The sequence below is a fragment of the Hoplias malabaricus genome, chromosome 12 (genome assembly GCF_029633855.1).
Source record: "Hoplias malabaricus isolate fHopMal1 chromosome 12, fHopMal1.hap1, whole genome shotgun sequence".
Lineage (NCBI taxonomy): Eukaryota > Metazoa > Chordata > Actinopteri > Characiformes > Erythrinidae > Hoplias > Hoplias malabaricus.
The window spans coordinates 27,408,076-27,420,291 of record NC_089811.1 but is presented as its reverse complement, the minus strand read 5'-3'; the positions used below and the strand labels follow the sequence as shown (position 1 = coordinate 27,420,291).

Below are 12,216 nucleotides of genomic sequence, written 5' to 3'. Positions count from 1 at the left end.
CATCAGAAGCGTCTAGCTTCCAAAAAGGACTGGACTGCTGCTGAGTGGTCCAAAGTTATGTTTCTCTGATGTAAATTTTGCATTTTCTTTGGAAATCAAGGTCCCGGAGTCTGGAGGAAGAGAGGAGAGGCACAGAGTCCATGTTGCTTGAGGTCCAGTGTAAAGTTTCCACAGTCAGTGATGGTTTGGGGTGCCATGCCTGCTGCTGACCAACTTTATAGAGATACAGATTTCATTTTCCAGCAGGACATGGCACCTGCACACAGTTCAAAAGCTACCAGTGCCTGGTTTAAGGACCATCCCTGTTCTTAATTGGCCAGCAAACTCGCCTCACCTTAACGCTATAGAAAATCTATGGGGTATTGTGAAGAGCAACTATCAGAGCAACCTGGGCTCTCATAACACCTGAATGATTGACTTCATGCCACGCCACATTGCTACAGTAATTCAGGCAAAAGGAGCCCCAACTAAGTATTGCATGCTGTACACGTTCATACTTTTCAGTTGGCCAGCATTTCTAAAAATCTTTTTTTTTGTATAGGTCTTAAGTAATATTCTAATTTTCTGAGATACTGAATTTGGGGTTTTCATTAGTTTCATTAGTTCTAATCATCAAATTAAAAGAAATAAACACTTAAAATATATCAGTCTATTACTGAAATAAATCAACTTTTTAATGATATACTAATTTTATAAATATATATATATATATATATATATATATATATATATATATATATATATATATATATATATATATATATATATAAATAAAATAAAGTACAATACAGTCTCCTTTCCACTTCGTGTTTTGGGGTGTATTTTGTCTGGTACGGTGCCGCCCTGTCAGAACAGAAACTTTTCCTTGTGTGCAGGGAGAACACAAGAGCAGCGAGTTTTGTGCACTGAGTATTTTGAGTGTCCATGCACAAGGTGGAATTTTCTTCACTCAAAGTGTATTTTCCTCCCAGGCAATGTTGTCCCGTTTGCAAGAGCACTGTTCTTTGTCTGACATGGTTTTTCCTCAAACAAAATTATAATCTCTGTTTGAAAATTTTTAACTGAATCTAGTGCCATAGACCAGGCTGCTTCTCTTAAATAAATATGGCCAAAGAATAAATCCTCCCAAGTACAGAACTGAAAATGCTCTTGGTTTCCCACTGTTACGAGCCTTCTAGTGGGTTAAGTCCAATATGTTTACAATTCAGCACTTGAGAGTGTTTATTTATTTGATACAGTTGGGCTCACCTCGACACACAGTATGGGCTCTGGAACCAATCTCCTTGAGAGGGGCTGGATGCTCATTCACTCTGGAGTTGCCCAGGGTGAGAGGTATACATCGGGAGTGGGCTTACTCATAGTCCGCTCACAGCTGAGCTGTCAACTGATCACCACCTAGAGGTGAGTTGGATCAGATGACAGGGAATGATGATGGACAGACCTGGCAGGCCCAAATGTGTGTTGAGGGTTTGCTGGGAACGTTTGGCAGAGGAACCTGTCAGAAAGCTTTTCAATTCTCACTGGGAGACTGGTGACATTGAGTCCAAATAGGCCATGTTCCGGACCTCCATTGTTGAAGCGGCTAGTCAGAGCTGTGGCTGCAAAGTTGTCGGTGCCTGTCGTGGTGGCAATCCCTGCACTCTGTGGTAGACACCCCAGGTGAGGTTGGCTGTCAAGCTGAAGAAAGAGTCCTATTAAGCTTGCTTTGCTCAAGGGACTCCGGAGGCAGCTGACGGGTACCGAAGGGCAAAGCGGATTGTGGCTTCGGCTGTCGCTAAGGCCAAAACTCAGGTGTAGGAGGAGTTTGGTGAAGACATGAAAAACAACTTTCAGTCGGCTCAGAAGATTCTGGCAAACCATCAGGTGACTCAGGAGGGGAAAGCAGTTTTCCACCAACACTATACGTTGGGAGTGGAGAGCTGCTGACCTCGACTGGAGACGTCATTAGGCAGTGGAAGGAATCTTCTCAATCCCACCATCCCACCAGCATGTCTTCCACAGAGGAAGTAATGTTTGGGAATCCTGGGGAGGGCTCGTCTATCACTGAGGCTGAGGTAGCAGGAAAACCCCTTGGCGGTAGGGCCCCGGGGGTGGATGAGGTCTGCCCCGAGTTCCTCAAGGCTCTGGATGTTGTGGGGCTCTCCTGCCTGATATGTCTTTGCAAGATCAGGGGTAGTGGTTCCCCTGTTTAAGAATGGGGATCCGGGGGTGTGTTCCAACTATAGGGGGAATCACACTCCTCAGCCTCCCCGGTAAGGTCTATGCAGGGGCACTGGAGAAGAGAGTCCGACTGATAGTTGAACCTCTGATCCAGGAGGAACAATGTGGATTCCGTCCCGGTCGTGGAACACAGGACCAGCTCTTTACCCTCGCTAGGATCCTGAATGGTGCGTGGGAGTTTGCTCAACCAGTCTTCATGTGTTTTGTGGATCTGGAGAAGGCATTCGATTGTATCCCTCGGGTTATTCTGTGGGGGGTGCTCTGGGAGTATAGGGTACTGGGCTCTTTGCTACGAGCTATCCAGTCCCTATATAAACAGAGCAGGAGTTTGGTTCATGTGGCTTGCAGTAAGTCAGACTGGTTTCCAGTTGGAGTTGGATTCCGTCAGGGCTGCCCGTTGTCACTGGTTCTGTTCATAATTTATATGGACAGAATTTCTCGGTGTGGCCAAGTGGCGGAAGGTTTCCACTTTTGGGTAGTTTCCCGCAGGGCATTGGGACACTCCCTTAGAGATGGAGAGACTTGGAGTGGAGCCACTGCTCCTCCATGTTAAGAGGAGCCAGTTGAGCTGTTCTGGACATCTGGTCCAGATGCCTCCCGGACGCCTACCTGGTGAGGTGTTCCTGGTGAGGCATGTCCAATGGGGAGGAGGCCCCAAAACTCGCTGGGGAGAGGGAGGTCTGGTTTTTTTTACTCAGACAGCTTCCCCCGCAACCCGGATAAAGTGGTGGATAATGGATGGATGAATAGATGTTTATTTATTATTGTAAAAACTCTTCCTAATCTTTTTACTTTTTCTGCTTCTTTAAACGCTTGAGATGGTAAAGCTCTAAGAATGTTTTCATGACACAAGACATAGATATCACTACTTTGTGGTAAATAAACTTTATTGTTTCAATAAAATCTTTTTGTGAATTTGAGTTATTTGCATATTATTTATAGACTTCATCCTAGTCCATCTTAAATGAACTCAGGCCCACAGAAAGCTGCAGCATTTCTGGATCCTGTTTATTTATGGTTTCTTCTTTAAATGTGAAATTATTTACCTGTGATTGTGTATGCAGTGTTCAGACTGATTGTGTAACAGACTGTTCACAGACACACAGGTTTTGATTTTTAATCTGAGGGCCTGAAGACCACAGCCAGCTGTGCAAATGAACCTAATTAATTTATTTAAGCATTACACATCTTTAGCACTCTTTGGTTCCCCATTCCAACTTTTATGGTGCGTGTTGCTGAATCAAATTTTATAATCTACAGTCATTCTTTAATAATGTACAATAATGTCTAAAGGTGCTGAATGTGTTTGCTGATGGGCAAAACAGGGATGTCTAATATTTCTGGGGTTTTAAATCTATGCATGCCTAATATTAAAACGTGTGATTCTATGCAGCTCCAGTCACACACTAGAAACATAATTTAGGATAAAATTAATTCCAAAAAGCAAGGTTTCTCAGTTTAGGCAGAAAACGTAATAGAAAATGTCCTGAGTAAAGTTACTATTGGACAGTTATTTTTACTATGTGTGAATGTTAAGGAAAGAACAAGGAGAGCCATAGGTGTTTGCACACTACACATTATACCTTATTTTTATTTATTTCGATTTTTCAAAACTTGAAACGTGAAGTCGTCATTAAAGTTTGTGACAAAAAATGAGATAAGCACAGGAACTTGGATGCTCCAGTTTCCCTTTATGTTACCTGTAGTAGTCTGAGAAATGGAGACCTATTTCCAAGTATCGTACAGATTCAACTTGACGGAGTGTATACTCTGGAGACATGCTGCTGTATCCACACTCCATACACACTCACAGTGGTCCCTGAAAGGTTTTTATTCTGCTAAAACCAGGGAAACTTTGCTACATATCTTGCTTCACCATACTGCTGGTACACTTATACTGAGAAAAGGATTTCCCAAGACAGCAGGTCCTTTTCCAACTCAGTCAGTCCTCATCTCTGTGTCAGTATTATATACGCATTCTAAAGGTTGTGTTTATAGCTGTATAACATTATTTATATTAAAAAAAAAAAAAGCATCCACACTCTATATTCCTGGCTTATGTTTATAATACAGGTATGCCACACCATTTAAAAAACATAAGGAAATTGTCAGGGGAGCAGGGGGTAAGGAGAAAAGGATTTGTCTTACCTCAGCTGATTTCCTATTTGCTTAACTCCATTCTTACAGAATACCGTCAGGATCTGATAAACAAAACAGGGGCAGTTTAAAGGTAGGAAATATCAATACTCCACAAGAAAACATAGACTGTATTTTTATTACTTGTATTAAACAATGTTAATTCAGAAATTAGTGTGTGGGCAATCAGTAACACTTGTTTCATGCTTCTTTGCCACTTTTCCAAGTTCAAACACTGACAGTAGAGTAAAAGCTTTAGGTTGCAAAGAAACTAACTATTGCTGCCCCATGGCGTAAGAATGTACACTTAGTAAATTCTTATATAAAGCAAAGACAAAGGCAAAAACTTCAAAGTCTCAAATAAAAGTCTGGATTAATATCTTGGTTGGTTCTGCTTTAACGGTCTTTGTAAAAGCCTGGGAGAGTGAGCACACATTATCTGCACAGTGGGGGGGGGGAGGATGGAATGTGTTCTCAGACATCACATCTCTCATTATAACTATGACCCTGAGGGCCATATGTAGCGGCTGGAAGGAAGACTTCCTTAAGGGTTAGCACTCTAATCTTGGGTGGCCAGACCCATCCAGACCTCATGTCCAGCCACATATGGAGAGAGGGAGGGAGGGAGAGAAGGGGGGGGGGGAACTACATGTCTAAACATGTAACATGCTGAGAGACCCTATATGTTTCTCTCTCACACATACAATTGTACAAATAGATATACATACAAACACACATTTTATTACTTCTCTCTATCAATTTATTTCACTAACAGCCTTGTGAAAAGAATTCCTCACAATATTGAATATACTCGCAAGACAGTAAATGTCCAATAACTTCCAAAAACATTGCATCCTTCACCCTATCTATAGAACATTTAGCTTTAAGACCTTGAAATAGAAATTAGAAAGACAGATCATTTTAGAAATGTCATTCAATAAGCTTATTTTTGTGTGTGTGTGTGTGTGTGGCGTAAATGTAAACTAGCTTGTGTTGGTAATCACTTACTAAAACAAAAAATAAAAACATGAAATTACACAATAACTGGAGCTTTCATGTGGTCTGGGTTAGGGGTGGGCAATTATTCGAAAATTAATCGAAACCTACATTCAGAACTTCTAATCGACATAACAGAATAAATATAATCAATATAGACAAGGTTATGTCCCCACTGTACGCTCATGTACCGTCCCTTTAAAACCACGCTACCAAGCGACTTGAGCAGCTAGTATGAAAGAAAACACAGTGTCTGTGGATTGGAAAAACAACAGAGGAACAAGCTCCCAGGAACATTAGAAAAATATCCCATATTGTATAGGTATATTTACAGTACAAGCCTCGTTGTTGAACTATGAGGGTCAAAAATACATTCAATTAATACAAAAATCTTTCAATTAATCATAATCATTGTAAAATGTACAATTGATTTGCACTCATATCGCCCAGCACTAGGTCTGGGTGTGAATGACTCACATATTTAGCCACAATATCAGAGAATTCCATTAGAGGCTCAAGTGCCAAACATTTTACATTGGATCTCATTGAAAAGACCCTAATATGGATTAGACTCCATTCTTTACCACACTAATATAAGGTGAGATGTGCTCCTGTGCTTTTAAACTTGAGACCCTCTTCATAGCAGGGAGAGGAGATTTGTGTGACATAAATATATCAATTTTCACTTCTGTTTGTGTTAATAGTGAAACCACTCAGACAGAAAAGGGGTAGGGCGCTCCCCTGGTAAAGGGACAAGGGGAGGGCATATCACTTAAATAAAGGCGGGGATTCAGACGGACAGCCACGTCTCCAGCCTGTACTGTGCATGCTCTGGCTCCAATTTTCTCTACTGTGCAAGTGCAAACAAGATGTCAGCTTCCATTTCAGCCATATATTGGCTTGAAAACATCAAAATGGGAGTAATCAGGGAGGAACCATCCACTCTTCTCTACAGTCTATGGTTTTGAGTGGGTGTAGGATTTACACTTCACTGATGAGTAAAAAAAAAAAAAAAAAAAAACCCACACCTTCAGAAAATAATAAAAAAAACACCACCACACATTTAATTTGTAAAAAGTGTAAAAACAATTTAATCTATATAACGGCTAAATAAAGGCTTATTATATATACATTGTAAGAGTTGCATGTTAGCGTTTTATGCCAGTGAGGGGTTTTTGTTTATTTTAGATGTTTTTTATAGTACAAAGTGTTAATGCCTTCTATGCTTACATAACTTTTCTGACAAAATGAAACAAGTCTGTAAAACACTGCAATATCTGTAGTGAAAGGCAAACATAGTGACAAGTTTTCTGATGATAGATTCCAGTAGCTATAGTGATATTTTTAATTGTAGCTGTCCCAAAACAAATTTGACTCAAGAGCGACTTACAGTTTTATTCATGATATAGAGGTAGGTCACTCTCATGCTAGGATTTTTGCCCAAAAATTAATTGATTTAGCACAGTAATTATACAGCAGTTGAACCCCAGTCTGCTGTGTGGGAGCTAACAGTGTTATACACTATGCTTTGCCAACTACTGAAGCAGACTGGCAAAAGAAGGGAACTAGCCACAATTATTGTGGTGAAAACAGTGCATTGTGTCTTTGTCTTGACAAAACTTGAATATAACAAAAATCCACAGGAAAAAATAGTGTTCCATTATGGCACAATGGAATATACTTCTCATTCCATTAACTCCCATTCAAAATTAAAACATTTTTACCCTTCTCCTGTAAGGTTAAGAGTTGTGAGAGGTTTTGTCCTGACTGGAAACTCACCCACTCCCAACAGAAAAAACAAAATCTCGCTCGGATAATGGCTATGACCAAGTGTGCCAAGTTCTATCAGTGGTCACTTCCTCTCATAAAACTAACAGACCTTTTTAAATACACCCAATTTACACTCCCAAGTTCACACAAATGGGACTTAATATGATCTTTTAACACTGTTTCCTAGCCACTTTGATCATTGATCCTTGACTTCTCATGTTTAGACCCACATTTATTCTCTGCACTACGTCTAGTAACCAAAGGTAACCACAGATAAACCCCTGAGTACAGATAAGTCATTCAAGTAGAAAGGAAAGTGGAAAAACTGAGGAATATTGAACTGTGAGGCTGCAGTGAAAACAGAAGAGGAAAGGGAATGTGAGAGAGTCTTGCGCTGGCTACTTACAGCACATTCACTCCATTATTCATTAGATGAGTGAGAGCCATCACACAGCAGGGGGACTTTCTGCTGAGCTGTTTTAGATCGTTATGCAAGTCGTTCACACACTTCCTACAAACACACACACATCACATAGCCCAGCCCTGATACACATACATTTCTCATGACAGACATGAAAACACTGTATGCATACTATATTTTAAAGTGCACTGGAAATAATGATGCACCAATAAGAGATAAATGGACTTTAATGGCACTGATACTAAACTAATTAAAACAGGCTGTATCTTGGTGAAATGGGTCTGATCCACATTCAATGCACAACCACAAACATGTAATATTAGAAACCTTCTGGAACATAAAATTAAATAACCTTCACTATGGCACAACCAAATGTGCATTAAGAGAAGACCAGCTATTTTATCTGTACTCAGTAGAAAGCACAATTTTAATATATAGAACAATTCTATCAATTGCTAAGAAATATTACAAAAAAAGAATGAAAATTTCACCCACTGAAAACTGTCAAAATTGGCTTTTGATTTTGGTCAAAAGAGGGGGAAAAAGGGACGAGAAAAAAAAAAAAAAAAACTAAGACCATGCAAATCACATAAGAGCACCCTCTTGTGGTGAAGTACCAAAATGTGAATGAGTGTGTAATTGATGGAGTAAGTAGACAAGCTGTGAGACGACAATTAGGTGCATTAAATCTGACGACACTGTATTAAAGGTTTAGTTCACGATTGTAATGAAAAAAAAACACTTTTTATAAAATTCATAAAAACGTTTTTTCACTATTTGCTAGCTCTCCAGTCTGTTTGCGTGCAAACCCTTTAGATGCTAGCTTGGATTCGGATGCCACTACAGCAGACAACAGCTGCCAGAATGTCAGAAATGTAGTCTATAATATATGGAACACTTGCACACTATTCCTATGTGACGTGGTAACAAAAATTTGCTTTCTATGTAGCCAAAGTTCAACAAATGCTGAAGAGAATTTTCAAAATCTGCATAAAGGTCCTCCAGTGGTGAGCAGCAGGAAAACCCATGCTCCCCTTCTAGAGGCAAACATATAGATAAGACAGGGATGCATGGCGTTTCACAAAATACACTCATCAGGTAACAATATATTTATTCTTTTCTTAACTGGAACAGAAGGAATGCTGAATAAAGATTTCACTGTTCAGTGCAATTGAGGTTTACTGCACAAACGACAGGAAAACTCTTTAAACTTTAATACAGCTTGCCTCATGCCTCTTGAATTATTATATTTTTTTAAAACTGTGCTAAATTATAACACTTCCAGCAGTGCAAAACATTACAAAGCCATTCCAACACTGAGCAGACTTGACCTCTAATTACATTTCCAGCTTGAACTCACTGAACGGCTTTTACCTAAGTAAAAAGACATCCTACGCTCAAAGCTTGATAAACCATCCACTTTTTGTTAAGGAAGTTTTCCTGCATTTTATTTTTACACTCGTTGCTATTACTGGGGCACAGAAGGCCATTTGGCCAAAAGGCAAGCTGCTCTCATTGCCCATGAAGCTGTCCTTTCAGCTGGCAGCCAGTAAGGGGGAGGGGAGCAAAAAAGAAAAAGGGGGGCCCTTAAGAGATAAAAGACTCTCTTATCAGACAACCTTGAGACTGGCCACGGTCCAGTCCTTCTCATTGGCCCCATTTTCACATCCATACTCAGTTCCATTATGAATGACCGCCTAATGTCCTCTATTCCATTTCCCAGGATGAGGGGGTTGTGAGTATGTAGCGAAATAGTGTGATGGTTACAGTAATAGAGGTAGAAACGGGCATGATGTGCTATGATACTATGGTCACACAAACACAGCATCTCCTGAACCGATTACCTCTTTTAATAGCACTCAGTACACTGAGTAATGGAGCCAAGTGTGCAGAAAGGCTTAGAATTTCCATATGCTCCTTTCCACAGGCGCCTCAGTATCATTCTATCCATTCCTTAAATGGCTGTGTGTCAATGTTATACACAAAAATCTATGTGCTCAATACCAGGACAATGATCCATCCCGTCTTTGCTCAATAGTTGAATGTGTAATGAATGAAAGACTTTTTTATTCCATTTTACATGTTCGTAGATGACCAAGTCTGCTACAGTGACACTCAGTTCAATGAATAGCCTAGAGCTACTTTGATTCACAGTTTTTTTTATATAATTAATTAATATATAGGGCGGCACGGTGGAGCAGCAGGTAGTGTCGCAGTCACACAGCTCCAGGGACCTGGAGGTTGTGGGTTCGATTCCCGCTCTGGGTGACTGTGTGTGAGGAGTTGGTGTGTTCTCCCCGTGTCCGCGTGGGTTTCCTCCGGGTGCTCCGGTTTCCTCCCACAGTCCAAAAAACACACGTTGGTAGGTGGATTGGCGACTCGAAAGTGTCCGTAGGTGTGAGTGTGTGAGTGAATGTGTGTGTCTGTGTTGCCCTGTGAAGGACTGGCGCCCCCTCTAGGGTGTAATCCTGCCTTGCTCCCAATGATTCCAGGTAGGCTCTGGACCCACCGCGACCCTGAATTGGATAAGCGGTTACAGATAATGAATGAATTAATATATAAATGACTTATAAATGTCTACATTAACTGTAACTTGGTAAATAACAGTATGTATCATTAAAGCACCCCTATAGCTGAGATAGCCATTCAACTGGGTGCACAGTTCCTATCTTTGGGCTAGAGGGGTATATCAAGACTAAATGTTCTTAATTTCGTTAATTATTTTCCCTTCATTTAATAATTTAATCTGTTTCCCAGAATACCTTGAATTCTCTTAACATAGTGAATGGAATTTTGTCTTTTCCAGGCATCAGCATAGATTGTGGGTAGATCTGAACAGCCACAGATCATCTCTATAAAAAAAATATATTTTTTTATTAATTTATTTAAAAATATACATGTATTTTGTTTTTCTCTTGGCTTCTTTCTGCCCCCCCCAATAACAGAATGCTTCCTTCCTCCGATTTCTCAGGAAATTCTTTCTTTTGGGAGAAGAGAGGAACACCTCTTTGAGAAACATTTCCAATCATGCACCACTTAGCACTTAGTCCACTTAGCACATGGCACCAGAACAGACACGCCCCCATAGTACAAAACACACTCCCTCCATCCAACTGGAAAAATGTCTTAAATAAACCAACACAGATTTCTGCAGTGACCAGAAATAAAACCACCATCTGTACTGGCTGCTAGAGAGACTGAGAAGAAGAGAGAGGAGCAAAGACAAGAGTGAGGAAGCGGAAGAACAAAAAGTGTCATGCAGTGGTCCCATTTAATGTTGCTTATCGAGATGATGTCCTGGTGGCAATCAGCAGTGCTTTGGAAGACAGAAAATAAATGGACTGCGAAAGAAAGCAAAATCAAAGAAAAAAAATTAAATTGTTGGGATGGAGTGAATGTGGCTGTTTGGAGGGTGGGAAAGGAGCAGCTTGTGAAAGTTATCAGCTCCATGGCTGAATTCACACCTCCCTTAGCAACAAGCCCCATTTCAAGCACATCCATTATTCATCCCGCTCGGTCTGCCTTCTCTCCCAACGTTAAAAGGAATAATATATGGTAAACAGTGGCAGAATCCAAAACCCAGGCCCAAAGGGACAGGGGTGGGGGGGGGGAATCAAATCCCTCATCTTTGTTGATGGACTTTTCGCATGCGCTAAGTATCTTTGATTTAAGCCTCAAGAAATGGTAAGTAAGAGGTTGAACAATTTCAATTCGCCTGAGCCCAAGAGGCCGGTCGACTGCTTTGGAGGACATAAGCGGATATTAGTTTTCATCCATTTTGTCACAGGAGAAAAGGAGTGTGAAGCATCCATTTAAAAAGCTAATCTGTGAGCTCGCCGCTGTACAGCTTACTAAGCAGCTCAGAGATGGAATCTGCTCTGCAGATGGAGACCACTGCCAGCCACAGGCGTAAACATCCTATTAGCTTTTAAAAGGTAATTAGACAGCCCCCCCCCATGCAACTGCATGACAGCTACAACTGGTTAAGTCAGATTTCAAAAGAATAGTATGATATAGATCTAAATGCAATAGATCCCAATATTAAACACCACTGCACTGAAACAAATGAACTCCCCCAAAGGACAAGCTATTGTTTTCACAGCAATGACAATGGGAGTCCCAGAAACCAGCCTCCATTATTCTATTCCTCACTGATCTATACAGATGTATTTCTAATATATACAGTACTGTGAAAACATCCATCTAATCCCATCTCCAGTCAAATTAACCATTCAGTACAACATATTCATTAAAGTCATTGGGCATAAAAAAAAAAATAAAAAAAAATTATATAAGAGAAAATAATATTAGAGAAAAAATTATGAAAGACAGATATTTAGTTTGCCTACTTTTAATTCTACAAACACTTCCTTTATTTTAGGACATTCTAAATAAACAAACACATTCTTTCAGACCCATGATGTTGAGTTGTCTTCTTTTTCGTTTTTTTTGCCCCTAAATCTGAAGAAAGACTTGAGTTTGATTTTCCCTTGTCTCTCAAAGATGAAAACCACTGACACATTTTGGTACAGAGTTGTTAGGAGTCCCATTTCTCCCATTTCTCAGTGTTGCCAGGGTATAATTCTGCTTGGGTGGTATAGCAAACTGGGGGTCAAGGACAGAAAGCTATGAAGCCATGCTTATTAGAATATTAGGCAACTCTGAGTGACAAA

The 12,216-nt window shown here is 40.3% G+C and overlaps 1 protein-coding gene across 1 annotated transcript in view; it reads right to left on the bottom strand.

Annotated features, from left to right (window-relative positions):
* st6gal2a (ST6 beta-galactosamide alpha-2,6-sialyltranferase 2a) overlaps nt 1–12,216 on the bottom strand; it is a 62,653-nt gene that overhangs the window by 20,705 nt on the left and 29,732 nt on the right. The window contains exon 4 of the mRNA XM_066686145.1: nt 4,369–4,421. The gene's annotated coding sequence lies outside the window, so the exon portion shown is untranslated. The remainder of the gene's footprint in view (nt 1–4,368; nt 4,422–12,216) is intronic.